This window comes from Pimephales promelas, chromosome 9 (genome assembly GCF_988280905.1).
Source record: "Pimephales promelas chromosome 9, fPimPro1.hap1.1, whole genome shotgun sequence".
In the NCBI taxonomy this organism is placed as follows: Eukaryota; Metazoa; Chordata; class Actinopteri; order Cypriniformes; family Leuciscidae; genus Pimephales; species Pimephales promelas.
The window spans coordinates 36,175,938-36,188,666 of NC_142777.1; the positions used below are offsets into that span (position 1 = coordinate 36,175,938).

The window sequence follows — 12,729 nt, forward strand, 5'->3', positions numbered from 1 at the left end:
TATATATATATATATATATATATATATATATATATACATACACTCTAAAAAATGCTGGGTTGTTTTAACCCAACTTTGGGTCAAATATGGACTAACCCAGCCGTTGGGTTAAATTTTTACATTACATTTTTAACCCAACATTTCGGGTTTGTCCATATTTGACCCAAAATTGGGTTAAAACGACCCAGCATTTTTTAGAGTGTATATATAATGAAAACGAGCTGACTTGACAGGTCTAATGCTCCACTCGGTGTCAGTGTTGCTCTAATTTTGGTTGTCCTGTTTTAAGTCCGGCCCATAATGATGACACGTACTACGCAGCCTACGTTGTAGTCCTTATCCATGGGGACGGTGCGATCTGGAAAGGCGCTTAGATGTGCTTTCTGTCCTTCGTGTTTAAGGTTTTCGTTTAAATATTTTTAATTACAAATCATATGATATACAGGCCTTCAGTAGTTCGAAATCGCCAAGGATAGCCTATATTTCTGGCTTTGTCTCTGCAATCGTTCGCCATGGAAGCCAGAGAACAAAGGCGCAGATGGGAGTATTGGTGGATTGCTTTGTTTTTCTCCTTGCTTCTCTGTTTTGGACAGCATGTTTCAGCGCAGATAAGATATTCAATCCCAGAGGAACTGAAAGAAGGATCCGTTGTTGGACATATTGCTAAGGATCTTGGCCTTGATGTCAGCAATTTAGCTAACAGGAGATTGCGTATCGTGTCTGGATCAAAGGATGCTCTTTTTCAGGTAAATCCAAATAATGGCGTCTTATATGTCCAGAAGATCATTGACAGAGAGGAGCTGTGTGATGGAAATGGCGTCTGCTTGATTAATTTAAAAATGGTAGTCGAAGATCCCCTGGAAATACATTACGTTGGAGTACAGATAATCGATGTAAATGATAACTCACCCACATTCACAGAAGAAGAGCAGCATTTTGAGATTGCGGAACACACACCCACGGGGACACGTTTCCAAATACAGGCAGCAAGAGATGCTGATACGACAGTAAATAATGTCCGGTCGTATAAATTAAGTCAGAATGAGCATTTCGAAGTTGAGACAAAGGATAGAGATGAGGAAAAAATACCGCTTTTAGTTTTAAAGAAAGCACTTGACCGGGAAAACGCAGCTGAGCATAGATTGATTCTAACTGCAATCGATGGTGGAAATCCACCACGGTCAGGAAATCTTAACATAATTGTTACTGTTCTTGATGTTAATGATAACCGTCCTGTGTTCAGTCAAGATTCATATTCTGTAACAGTGAAAGAAAATGCTGCAATCGGAACTGTGTTGATAAAACTTAACGCAACTGATTTGGATGAGGGTTCAAACGGTGTTGTGGAATACGCATTTGGAAGAAACTTGAAGCGCAAAGTGTACGATCTATTTAAACTGGATCGTGCAACAGGAGAAATTCAGATTAAAGGTGAACTTGACTTTGAGGAAACAGAGGTGTACAAATTAGACGTACAGGCATCAGATAAAGGCCAGCCTCCATGGATCGTTGAATCTGTCGTTAATATTAAAATAATAGACATAAATGATAACGCTCCTGAAATAGACTTAACCTCGCTTTCCAGTGTTGTTTCTGAGGATTCTAAACCTGGCACTGTGATTTCATTAATTAGCATCAGCGATAGGGACTCTGGTATAAATGGGAAGATTGTACCAAGTATTTCTGATAGTGTTCCTTTTGAGCTGAAACCATCTATTCAAGAGAATATTTATTCCCTTGTAACGAAGGGAAAACTGGATCGAGAACTCGTGTCCCATTATGACATAACAATAACAGTCACTGATTTAGGACAGCCGCCTTTATCCTCCTTTAAATCTATGAGCGTCCAGGTATCAGATGTTAATGATAACTGTCCTGAATTTTCTCAAAATCCGCTTGAATTATATTTAGTAGAAAATAACGCAGCTGGTGCCTCCATACTGTCTGTGAGCGCATCCGATAAAGATTTAAATGAAAACGCAATGATTACTTACTATATTATTAGAGGGGATGCTGCACAGAATGATATGGCCTCATTTTTGAATATTAACTCTGAAACGGGGGTAATTTACGCCTTAAACCGTTTTGACTTCGAAGTAATTAAAAAGTTCCATTTCCAAGTTGTTGCAAGGGATTCAGGAACTCCTCCACTTAGCAGTAACGTGACAGTGAACGTATTTATTCTGGATCAGAACGACAACGTTCCGGTGATCTTATATCCAGTCAGCGCTAACGGTTCTGCTGAGGGTGTGGAAGAGATTCCCCGGAATGTGAACGCTGGTCATTTGGTGACTAAAGTCAGAGCCTATGACGCAGATATAGGATACAACGGCTGGTTATTGTTTTCACTGCAGGAAGTGAGTGAGCACAGTCTCTTTAGTTTGGACCGCTATACAGGACAGATAAGAACCCTTCGCTCATTCACAGAAACAGACGAGGCCCAGCATAAACTGCTCATACTGGTCAAAGACAATGGGAACGTTTCACTCTCAGCAACAGCGACTGTGATTGTCAAAGTTGTGGAGCCCAAAGAGGCTTTTGCAGCTTCTGATGTTAAAAACGCAGTAAAAGACGAGGAGGAAAACGACGTGACATTTTATCTGATCATCACTTTGGGCTCGGTTTCAGTGCTTTTTGTCATCAGCATCATCGTGTTGATTGTGATGCAGTGCTCGAAATCTACAGACTATTCGTCCAAGTATTTGCAGGACACAAATTACGACGGGACTCTGTGTCACAGCATCCAGTACAGATCTGGAGACAAACGGTACATGTTAGTTGGACCCAGAATGAGTATCGGCTCTACAATAGCGCCAGGCAGTAATAGGAATACTCTAGTGATACCAGATCGCAGGAGGAGGGGTTCTGGAGAGGTAAGGCTGGCGATTAATTTTTTTTAATTGATTGTGATTTATTTAAAAAAACAGAAAACCCCATACATTTTCACCTACAATCTACACAATATGTCTAACTGATCTAACAATCTAACTGATGAGGTAATGGCAAGTTAAAAAGTTGTTTTGCAAAAAAAAGTATATGCTTTATATCTAAACATTTGCTATTCCAAGTAGTGAGAAAGTAGAGGGAGCTGTCCGCTGCGATGGTGCTGAAATTACTTGCGGTTCCCTTGTAATGACCTTTTATTTAATTAAAAGTGGCTTTTTTATTGTGCTTACACACACGTGTCTACATAATGTTCTTTTGGGTGTTGTTTCTGAGATTTATAAAATGATTCGACGTAGGTTTAGTGTTCCACTGAATGTAATTATTTTCATTTGTTTTGTACACACCTGATGTGCTCAACTAACTCTTTTTGAGGACTTGTCTTTCTGAAGACCGCTCGATGTCACTGTTGCTCTAGTATTAGAGGAGCATGTTAAGTCCTGCCCTTGATGATGACGTGAAACAGACTGTATTGTTCGTCACATTAGAAGGGAAACATTCGCGAGCTGATGAACGGCATAACGGTAATAAGCAGCTAACCGTAGCTATTCACAATGGATGTATTTTGTTTTGCACGATCTATTTAATATTATATTTTGACATCTAATCACCCAGCATATATTGATTATTGGAATAACGGTGCAGTTAACACTCGCCATGGAAGCCGGAGGACAAAGGCGCGGATGGGAGTACTGGTGGATTTCTCTGTGTTTCTCTTTGCTTGTGAGCCTCGGGCAGCAAGGTTCAGCGCAGATAAGATACACTGTTCCAGAAGAGGTGAAAGAGGAATCAGTCGTCGGAAATTGCGCTAAGGATTTGGGTCTTGATGTGAGTACATTAGTGGAAAGACGGTTCCGTATTGTGTCTGGATCGAATGACGCTCTTTTCCGGGTAAATCAGAACAATGGCGTCTTGTATGTGGATAAACACATTGACAGAGAGGAGGTGTGTGATGGAAATAGCGCATGCTTGATTAATTTGAAAATAGTTGTAGAAAACCCTCTCGAGGTCCATTATGTGGAAGTTGAAATAACAGATGTGAATGATCACGCTCCATCTTTCCACGATAAAGACTTATATCTAGAGGTTGCGGAAAACACTGTAACTGGAACACGATTTGAACTTCAAACTGCTCGAGATCTGGATGTGGGAGTTAATTCAGTTAGATTTTACCAGCTGACTAAAAATGGGCATTTTGATTTGGAAATCAAAGATAGTGTATACGGAGATAAAACCCCTTTCTTAGTATTGCAGAAACCATTAGACAGAGAAACCACTCAAATGCACAGGTTACTACTGACTGCAATAGATGGCGGAAGTCCACCAAAATCAGGTATTCTTAATATCACTGTCTCTGTTTTGGATGTAAATGATAACCGCCCCATATGCAGTAGCGATACATTAACAATAACATTGCGTGAAAATGCAATTATTGATTCTGTAGTGACAATTATAAATGCAAGTGATGCGGATAATGGTCCGAATGGTGAAGTCGAATATGCATACGGTAGAAATATGAAGCCAAAAATACGTGAGATATTTCAATTAGACCAGGCCACTGGCGAAATACGTGTTAAAGGCTTGATTGACTTTGAGGAAAATGAAATTTACAGTTTGATAATAAGGGCATCAGATAAGGGTCTTCCTCCTTTAAACAGCGATTGTCAGCTTATCATTAAAGTTGAAGATGTAAATGACAATAACCCAGAAATACAAGTAACATCTCTTTCAAATGTAATTTCGGAGGACGCAAAAATTGGAACAGTTATTTCTCTTATAAGTGTAAGCGATAAAGATTCTGGGATTAATGGAAAAGTTGTGTGTCGCCTGTCTGACAATGTGCCATTTGAGTTAAAAGCGTCTGTTCAGGATAACATGTATTCCCTTGTGACGAAAGAACGCTTAGATCGAGAGTTAGTGTCCGAATATGATATCAAAATTACAGCAACAGATTTAGGTAACCCTTCTCTGTCAGCTTATAAAACTATCTTTGTACAGGTGTCCGATGTAAATGATAACATCCCAGAGTTTTCTTCAAATCCTCTTGAGCTTTATTTAACTGAAAACAATCCCCCAGGCGCTTCTATATATTCTGTCAGTGCCTCAGACAAAGATGTTAATGAAAATGCTGCCATAACTTACCATATCGTAAGAGGTGGAGGGACACAGAACGACATGGCATCTGTCATGAATATTAATTCTGAGACTGGTGTAATTCACGCGCTAAAGAGCTTTGACTTTGAAATTATTAAAAAGTTCCAGTTCCATGTTCTCGCCACAGACTCTGGAAGTCCGTCTCTGAGCAGTAACGTGACCGTGAACGTGTTTATTCTGGATCAGAACGACAACGTTCCAGTGATCTTATATCCAGTCAGCGCTAACGGTTCTGCTGAGGGTGTGGAAGAGATTCCCCGGAATGTGAACGCTGGTCATTTGGTGACTAAAGTCAGAGCCTATGACGCAGATATAGGATACAACGGCTGGTTATTGTTTTCACTGCAGGAAGTGAGTGAGCACAGTCTCTTTAGTTTGGACCGCTATACAGGACAGATAAGAACCCTTCGCTCATTCACAGAAACAGACGAGGCCCAGCATAAACTGCTCATACTGGTCAAAGACAATGGGAACGTTTCACTCTCAGCAACAGCGACTGTGATTGTCAAAGTTGTGGAGCCCAAAGAGGCTTTTGCAGCTTCTGATGTTAAAAACGCAGTAAAAGACGAGGAGGAAAACGACGTGACATTTTATCTGATCATCACTTTGGGCTCGGTTTCAGTGCTTTTTGTCATCAGCATCATCGTGTTGATTGTGATGCAGTGCTCGAAATCTACAGACTATTCGTCCAAGTATTTGCAGGACACAAATTACGACGGGACTCTGTGTCACAGCATCCAGTACAGATCTGGAGACAAACGGTACATGTTAGTTGGACCCAGAATGAGTATCGGCTCTACAATAGCGCCAGGCAGTAATAGGAATACTCTAGTGATACCAGATCGCAGGAGGAGGGATTCTGGAGAGGTAAGGACAACCGATTAATTCTAATTACAGTCACCCTGTTTGTTTGATATATGTGTACATTATAATTGCAACATTTTATTATTTTATATAGTTGTGGTTATAGCGTTAGTTATCCTCCTTTGATTGACAGCTTTGATTTTCTGAGTGTATTGCGAGAGACTTGACCTTGCAGGGAGCTGTCCGCTATACTTTGGTGCTGATATTTGACGCAGTTCCTCCAGGATAAGTTTAATTGCCAAAGACGTAATTTCTGACACAAAACTCCTAAAAAAATGTCAATCATCAAAAATGACTGAAAAGATGTAAACATAAAATCATAATTTCTAAATTTCATGTTGTTAATTTTAGATTATATTTGTTTGTCAAGTACCTTTTTTTCTATATATTTTGCTTATTTACATTTAAATCATAAATATATTTATCTAGGGTATGTCTTGTATTTTTATCCATAATGCGTTCAGTCTCCTGTCTTACACTGTAATGAATTATTTTTCGAAGTCGTAAGTCCTAAGCACTTACATTTTTTTTTAATTAAAAATTGCAGGTTTGCTTAATTGTGTTGCAACTTCTTTGTAATAATTTGTTACATTTATTAGCACTTTCTGAGTGAAAATTGTTTCAAAGTAAATCCTACACCATTTTTTTTCTTTTTTGAGTAACATTCAATTTTATAATGGCATTTTCACAATAAGTGACTTCTGTAATAGGCTTGACAGGGAATGCAACACTTTCAGCATTATTCGCTTTAAGAAATGTATTTGAAATGAACAGTTGACCACTCGGTGTCAGTATTACTCTATGATGGAGAGATTATGCCCTGCCATATGGTGACATGCGCAGTGTTGTATTAGGAGCCAGTGTGAGGCGAAGAAAAATATAGGCTAGTGGTTATGGTGGATTGACGATACGACGCAGGACGTCATTTGAACTATTTACCTGAATTGTGACACTACACCGTTTATCTTGTTGTGAGTATCACGGACGATACATACCTAGCTGGTCCTGGGATACTTTCGCTGTAATCGCTCGCGATGGATAAGGACGGACAAAGGCGCAGATGTGGGCACTGGTGGATTGCTTTGTGTTTGATGCTGCATTTTAAGCAGCCTGTTTCAGCACAGATCAGATATTCTATTCCAGAGGAGGTGAACGAGGGATCACAAGTGGGAAATATCGCTAAGGATCTCGGTCTTGATGTCAGTTCGTTAGAGCACAGACGATTCCGTATTGTGGCTGGATCTAAGGATGTATTTTTCCAGGTAAATCAGAACAATGGCATCTTGCACGTTCATAAGAAAATCGACCGAGAGGAGATTTGTGATGGCAATGGCGCATGTTTGCTAAGCTTAAAGATTGCAGTTGAAAATCCACTCGAAGTTCACTATGTTGAGGTGGAAATAACAGATGTGAATGATCACTTCCCTTCTTTCCCAGAAAAAGACGTACACGTAGAAATTGCGGAAAACACAGTCAAAGGCACTCGCTTCGATCTTCCAACCGCGAGAGATTTGGATGTTGGCGTTTATTCCATTCGTTCTTATCGGCTCGGACAAAACGATCATTTTGACATAGAGATAAGAGACAGTGAATATGGGGATAAAAATCCTTTTCTGCTTTTACAGAAACCCTTAGATAGGGAGAATCAAGAGAAGCACGTCTTAACTCTGACTGCAATTGATGGTGGAAATCCACCAAAATCAGGCACTTTAAATATAACTGTCACGGTCCTTGATGTTAACGACAACCGCCCAGTATGCAACCGAGACACGTACACTATTACGTTAAATGAGAACGTCTCTCCCGGTTTTTCGGTAACATTTGTTAATGCAACTGACCCAGATGAGGGCTTTAATGGGGAAGTTGAGTATACTTATGGTAGAAATGTGCAGCGAAAAGTACATGATGTTTTTGATTTGGACAAGGTGACGGGTGAAATACGTGTCAAAGGGAAAATAGATTTTGAAGAGAACGAAATTTACAGTGTAAATATTAAAGCATCTGATAAGGGACGCCCTCCACTACATACTGACTGCAGAGTTATCATTAAGATTATAGATGTCAATGATAATGAACCTGAGATTGAAGTCACGTCGCTTTCTAATATTGTTTCTGAAGATGCAAAACCCGGGACAGTCATTTCTCTTATAAGCATAACGGACAAAGATTCGGGGATTAACGGGAAAGTTGTTTGTAGCTTGTCAAAGAATGTGCCATTTGAGTTGAAACCATATGTTCAGCAGAACATGTATTCTCTAGTGACAAAAGAGAGTTTGGACCGGGAGGTTGCGTCCCATTATGACATTACAGTAACAGCTACTGATTTAGGCAACCCGGCTCTTTCAGCGTCAAAACTTCTAAGCGTCGAGGTGTCTGATGTTAACGATAATAGACCGCAATTTCCCCACAGCCCTCTTGAGATTTACCTGTTTGAAAATAATGCACCTGGAAAGTCAATATTCTCTGTCAGTGCCAGTGACAAAGATAAAAATGAAAATGCCCGTATCACTTATAATATTATAAGAGGCGATCAGACACAAAGCGATATGACTTCATTCCTCAATATCAATTCTGAAACGGGCGTAATTAGCGCTCTGAAATGTTTTGACTTTGAAACGGTAAAAAAGTTCCAGTTCCATGTTCTCGCCACAGACTCTGGAAGTCCGTCTCTGAGCAGTAACGTGACAGTGAACGTGTTTATTCTGGATCAGAACGACAACGTTCCTGTGATCTTATATCCAGTCAGCGCTAACGGTTCTGCTGAGGGTGTGGAAGAGATTCCCCGGAATGTGAACGCTGGTCATTTGGTGACTAAAGTCAGAGCCTATGACGCAGATATAGGATACAACGGCTGGTTATTGTTTTCACTGCAGGAAGTGAGTGAGCACAGTCTCTTTAGTTTGGACCGCTATACAGGACAGATAAGAACCCTTCGCTCATTCACAGAAACAGACGAGGCCCAGCATAAACTGCTCATACTGGTCAAAGACAATGGGAACGTTTCACTCTCAGCAACAGCGACTGTGATTGTCAAAGTTGTGGAGCCCAAAGAGGCTTTTGCAGCTTCTGATGTTAAAAACGCAGTAAAAGACGAGGAGGAAAACGACGTGACATTTTATCTGATCATCACTTTGGGCTCGGTTTCAGTGCTTTTTGTCATCAGCATCATCGTGTTGATTGTGATGCAGTGCTCGAAATCTACAGACTATTCGTCCAAGTATTTACAGGACACAAATTACGACGGGACTCTGTGTCACAGCATCCAGTACAGATCTGGAGACAAACGGTACATGTTAGTTGGACCCAGAATGAGTATCGGCTCTACAATAGCGCCAGGCAGTAATAGGAATACTCTAGTGATACCAGATCGCAGGAGGAGAGATTCTGGAGAGGTAAGGACAACCAGTTCATTATAATTACGGTCACCGTATTGCTTTGATTATTTGTATTTTTTTATTATTCGTTATAACTAATTTCTTCAAAATGTTCTGCTTTTGTTGAGTTGTGATTTCATAGCGCAAAAACTTTAGTACTTTTTGACATCTTTGTCTGGTCGTATTGTAAGTAACCGCTCACAGGGAGCTGTCCGCCGCGCTGGTGCTGAAATGAGATGCAGTTCTTTGGGAATTTAAGGCGTTTTTTTGTGACATTAATTTTTTTTAAACTACTTGTTTTGGATGTCATGAAAACACAAAAACATCACTGTTAGTCGTCGAAAAATACTGACAGTTTGTAAACTTAAATCTACTTAATGTTGATTAATAGTTCTCACAGATTTACGTTTATTATTTCATTATTATTTACAACTGACAGTAATTTAAAAAAAATGTTTATAAGTATTATAAACCACTTGGTGTCGGTGTTGCACTATCATTTTTCCAGTGTCTTGAGTCCTGCCCCTGATGATGACGTGAATAGGGCTGCATTGTTTCTTTCACACACACACACACACTGAAGGCTCGTGATGAATCGACAATTCGCCACTGACGATCCTTAAAAAGGACTGATTTCATATTTTGTGATTTGCTCATGATGTGCTTGCCATAAACATCTACTGCGGCCTCTAATAATCGAGGACATTTACAGTTGCCTTTAGAGAAAGCGTTTATAAATCGCTCGCGATGGAAGCCGGAGGACAAAGGCGCAGATGGGAGTATTGCTGGATTGCTCTGTGTATTTCTTTTCTTCTTGACTCCGGACAGCAGGTTTCAGCTCAGATAAGATATTCAATTCCAGAAGAAGTGAAAGAAGGAACCACTGTGGGAAATATTGCTAAGGATTTAGGTCTTGAAGTAAGTAGCTTGGTGGACAGGCAGTTTCGAATCGTTTCTGGATCTAAAGATGAGCTTTTTCAGATAAATCAGGAAAATGGCATTTTGTACGTTATTAAGAAAATCGACAGAGAGTCTTTGTGTGCTGGCAGCGGTGTGTGTATGGTGAATTTAAAAACCGTCATTGAAAATCCTCTCGAGATGCATTATGTAGAAGTAGAAATTTTAGATGTGAACGATCACTCTCCTAGATTTACTGATAAAGAGCAGCGCCTCAGAATTTATGAAAATACGTTGCCTGGTGCTGATTATCAGTTACAAGCTGCTAGAGATCCCGATTCTGGAACGAATTCGGTCCGTTCATATAAATTAAGCCCTAATGATCATTTTGAAATTCGTCTTGGAGAAAATGATGAGGATAAAATGCCATTTTTAGTTCTGAAGAAGGCTGTTGATAGAGAAATTACAACGACATACAAGCTGCTTCTAACGGCAGTTGATGGAGGGAATCCTCCGAAATCTGGGTCTGTTAACATTACAATTATGATTCTAGATATAAATGATAATCGACCTGTATTTAGTCGTGAGACATATTCAGTCACACTAGAAGAGAACTCTGCTATTGGCACTGTGGTTATTCGAGTAAATGCTACTGATAGGGATGAGGGCCAGAATAGTAATATTGAATACACTTTTGCGACGTCAAACAGCAAAGTGCTTGATGTGTTTGAGCTCGATCAGGTCACAGGTGAAATACGTGTAAAGGGGGAAGTGGATTTTGAAGATACTGAAATATATAAACTCGATATTCAGGCATCAGATAAGGGGCATCCCCCCATGTCTTCAAAGTCTAGAATTGTCATTAAGATTATTGATGTGAATGACAACCGGCCAGAGATTGAGATTACGTCACATTCCAAGAACATCCCTGAAGATTCTAAACCTGGAACGGTCATTTCTCTGATCAGTGTGACGGATAAAGACGCCGGGATCAACGGTAAAGTGATTTGTCAGTTAAACAAAAATATTCCCTTTGAGCTAAAGCCTTCGTTCAAAGACAATATGTACTCTTTAGTAACAAGAGATCGGTTAGATAGAGAAACTAATTCACAGTATGAAATTACAATTACCGCTTCTGATTTAGGACAGCCGTCTTTGACTGCATCGACTACACTAAGCGTTCAGATTTCTGATGTGAATGATAATGCTCCAGTATTTTTAATAAATCCTCTAGATCTTTACTTAGTGGAAAATAATGCTGCCGGTTCCTCTATAATTTCAGTGAGCGCCTCTGATAGAGACAGTGCTGAAAATGCCGTGATATCGTATCACATAATTAGAGGTGATGGAACACAGAACGATTTGTCGACTTTCTTGAATATAAATTCTGAAACAGGTGTTGTTTATTCGTTAAAGAGCTTTGACTTTGAAACGTTAAAAACATCCCAGTTCCATGTTCTCGCCACAGACTCTGGAAGTCCGTCTCTGAGCAGTAACGTGACAGTGAACGTGTTTATTCTGGATCAGAACGACAACGTTCCGGTGATCTTATATCCAGTCAGCGCTAACGGTTCTGCTGAGGGTGTGGAAGAGATTCCCCGGAATGTGAACGCTGGTCATTTGGTGACTAAAGTCAGAGCCTATGACGCAGATATAGGATACAACGGCTGGTTATTGTTTTCACTGCAGGAAGTGAGTGAGCACAGTCTCTTTAGTTTGGACCGCTATACAGGACAGATAAGAACCCTTCGCTCATTCACAGAAACAGACGAGGCCCAGCATAAACTGCTCATACTGGTCAAAGACAATGGGAACGTTTCACTCTCAGCAACAGCGACTGTGATTGTCAAAGTTGTGGAGCCCAAAGAGGCTTTTGCAGCTTCTGATGTTAAAAACGCAGTAAAAGACGAGGAGGAAAACGACGTGACATTTTATCTGATCATCACTTTGGGCTCGGTTTCAGTGCTTTTTGTCATCAGCATCATCGTGTTGATTGTGATGCAGTGCTCGAAATCTACAGACTATTCGTCCAAGTATTTACAGGACACAAATTACGACGGGACTCTGTGTCACAGCATCCAGTACAGATCTGGAGACAAACGGTACATGTTAGTTGGACCCAGAATGAGTATCGGCTCTACAATAGCGCCAGGCAGTAATAGGAATACTCTAGTGATACCAGATCGCAGGAGGAGAGATTCTGGAGAGGTAAGGATATACAGTTCATTATAATTACGGTCACCCTTTGATTTTTTTATTATTTATTTATTATTATTCGTTATAACTTATTTCTTCAAAATGTTCTGTTTTTGCTGAGCTGTGATTTCATAGCGCAAAAAATGTGTTCAGTACTTTTTGACATGTTTGTCTGGTCGTATTGTAAGTAACCGCTCGCAGGGAGCTGTCCGCCGCGTTGGTGCTGAAATGAGATGCAGTTCTTTGGGAATTTGTTTAAGGCGTTTTTTGTGACATTAAAAATGTTTATACTACTTTTTTC

At 40.1% G+C, this 12,729-nt stretch overlaps 4 pseudogenes; all 4 read left to right on the forward strand.

Annotated features, from left to right (window-relative positions):
* The first annotated feature begins 340 nt into the window (after positions 1–340).
* Positions 341–2,900, forward strand: LOC120473253 (protocadherin alpha-8 pseudogene; annotated as a pseudogene).
* A 534-nt stretch (positions 2,901–3,434) lies between these two features.
* LOC120473292 (protocadherin gamma-A5 pseudogene) lies at positions 3,435–5,982 on the forward strand (annotated as a pseudogene).
* An 831-nt stretch (positions 5,983–6,813) lies between these two features.
* On the forward strand, positions 6,814–9,409 carry LOC148977598 (protocadherin gamma-A5 pseudogene; annotated as a pseudogene).
* Positions 9,410–9,902: 493 nt separating this feature from the next.
* LOC120473252 (protocadherin alpha-8 pseudogene) lies at positions 9,903–12,464 on the forward strand (annotated as a pseudogene).
* Positions 12,465–12,729: the final 265 nt, after the last annotated feature.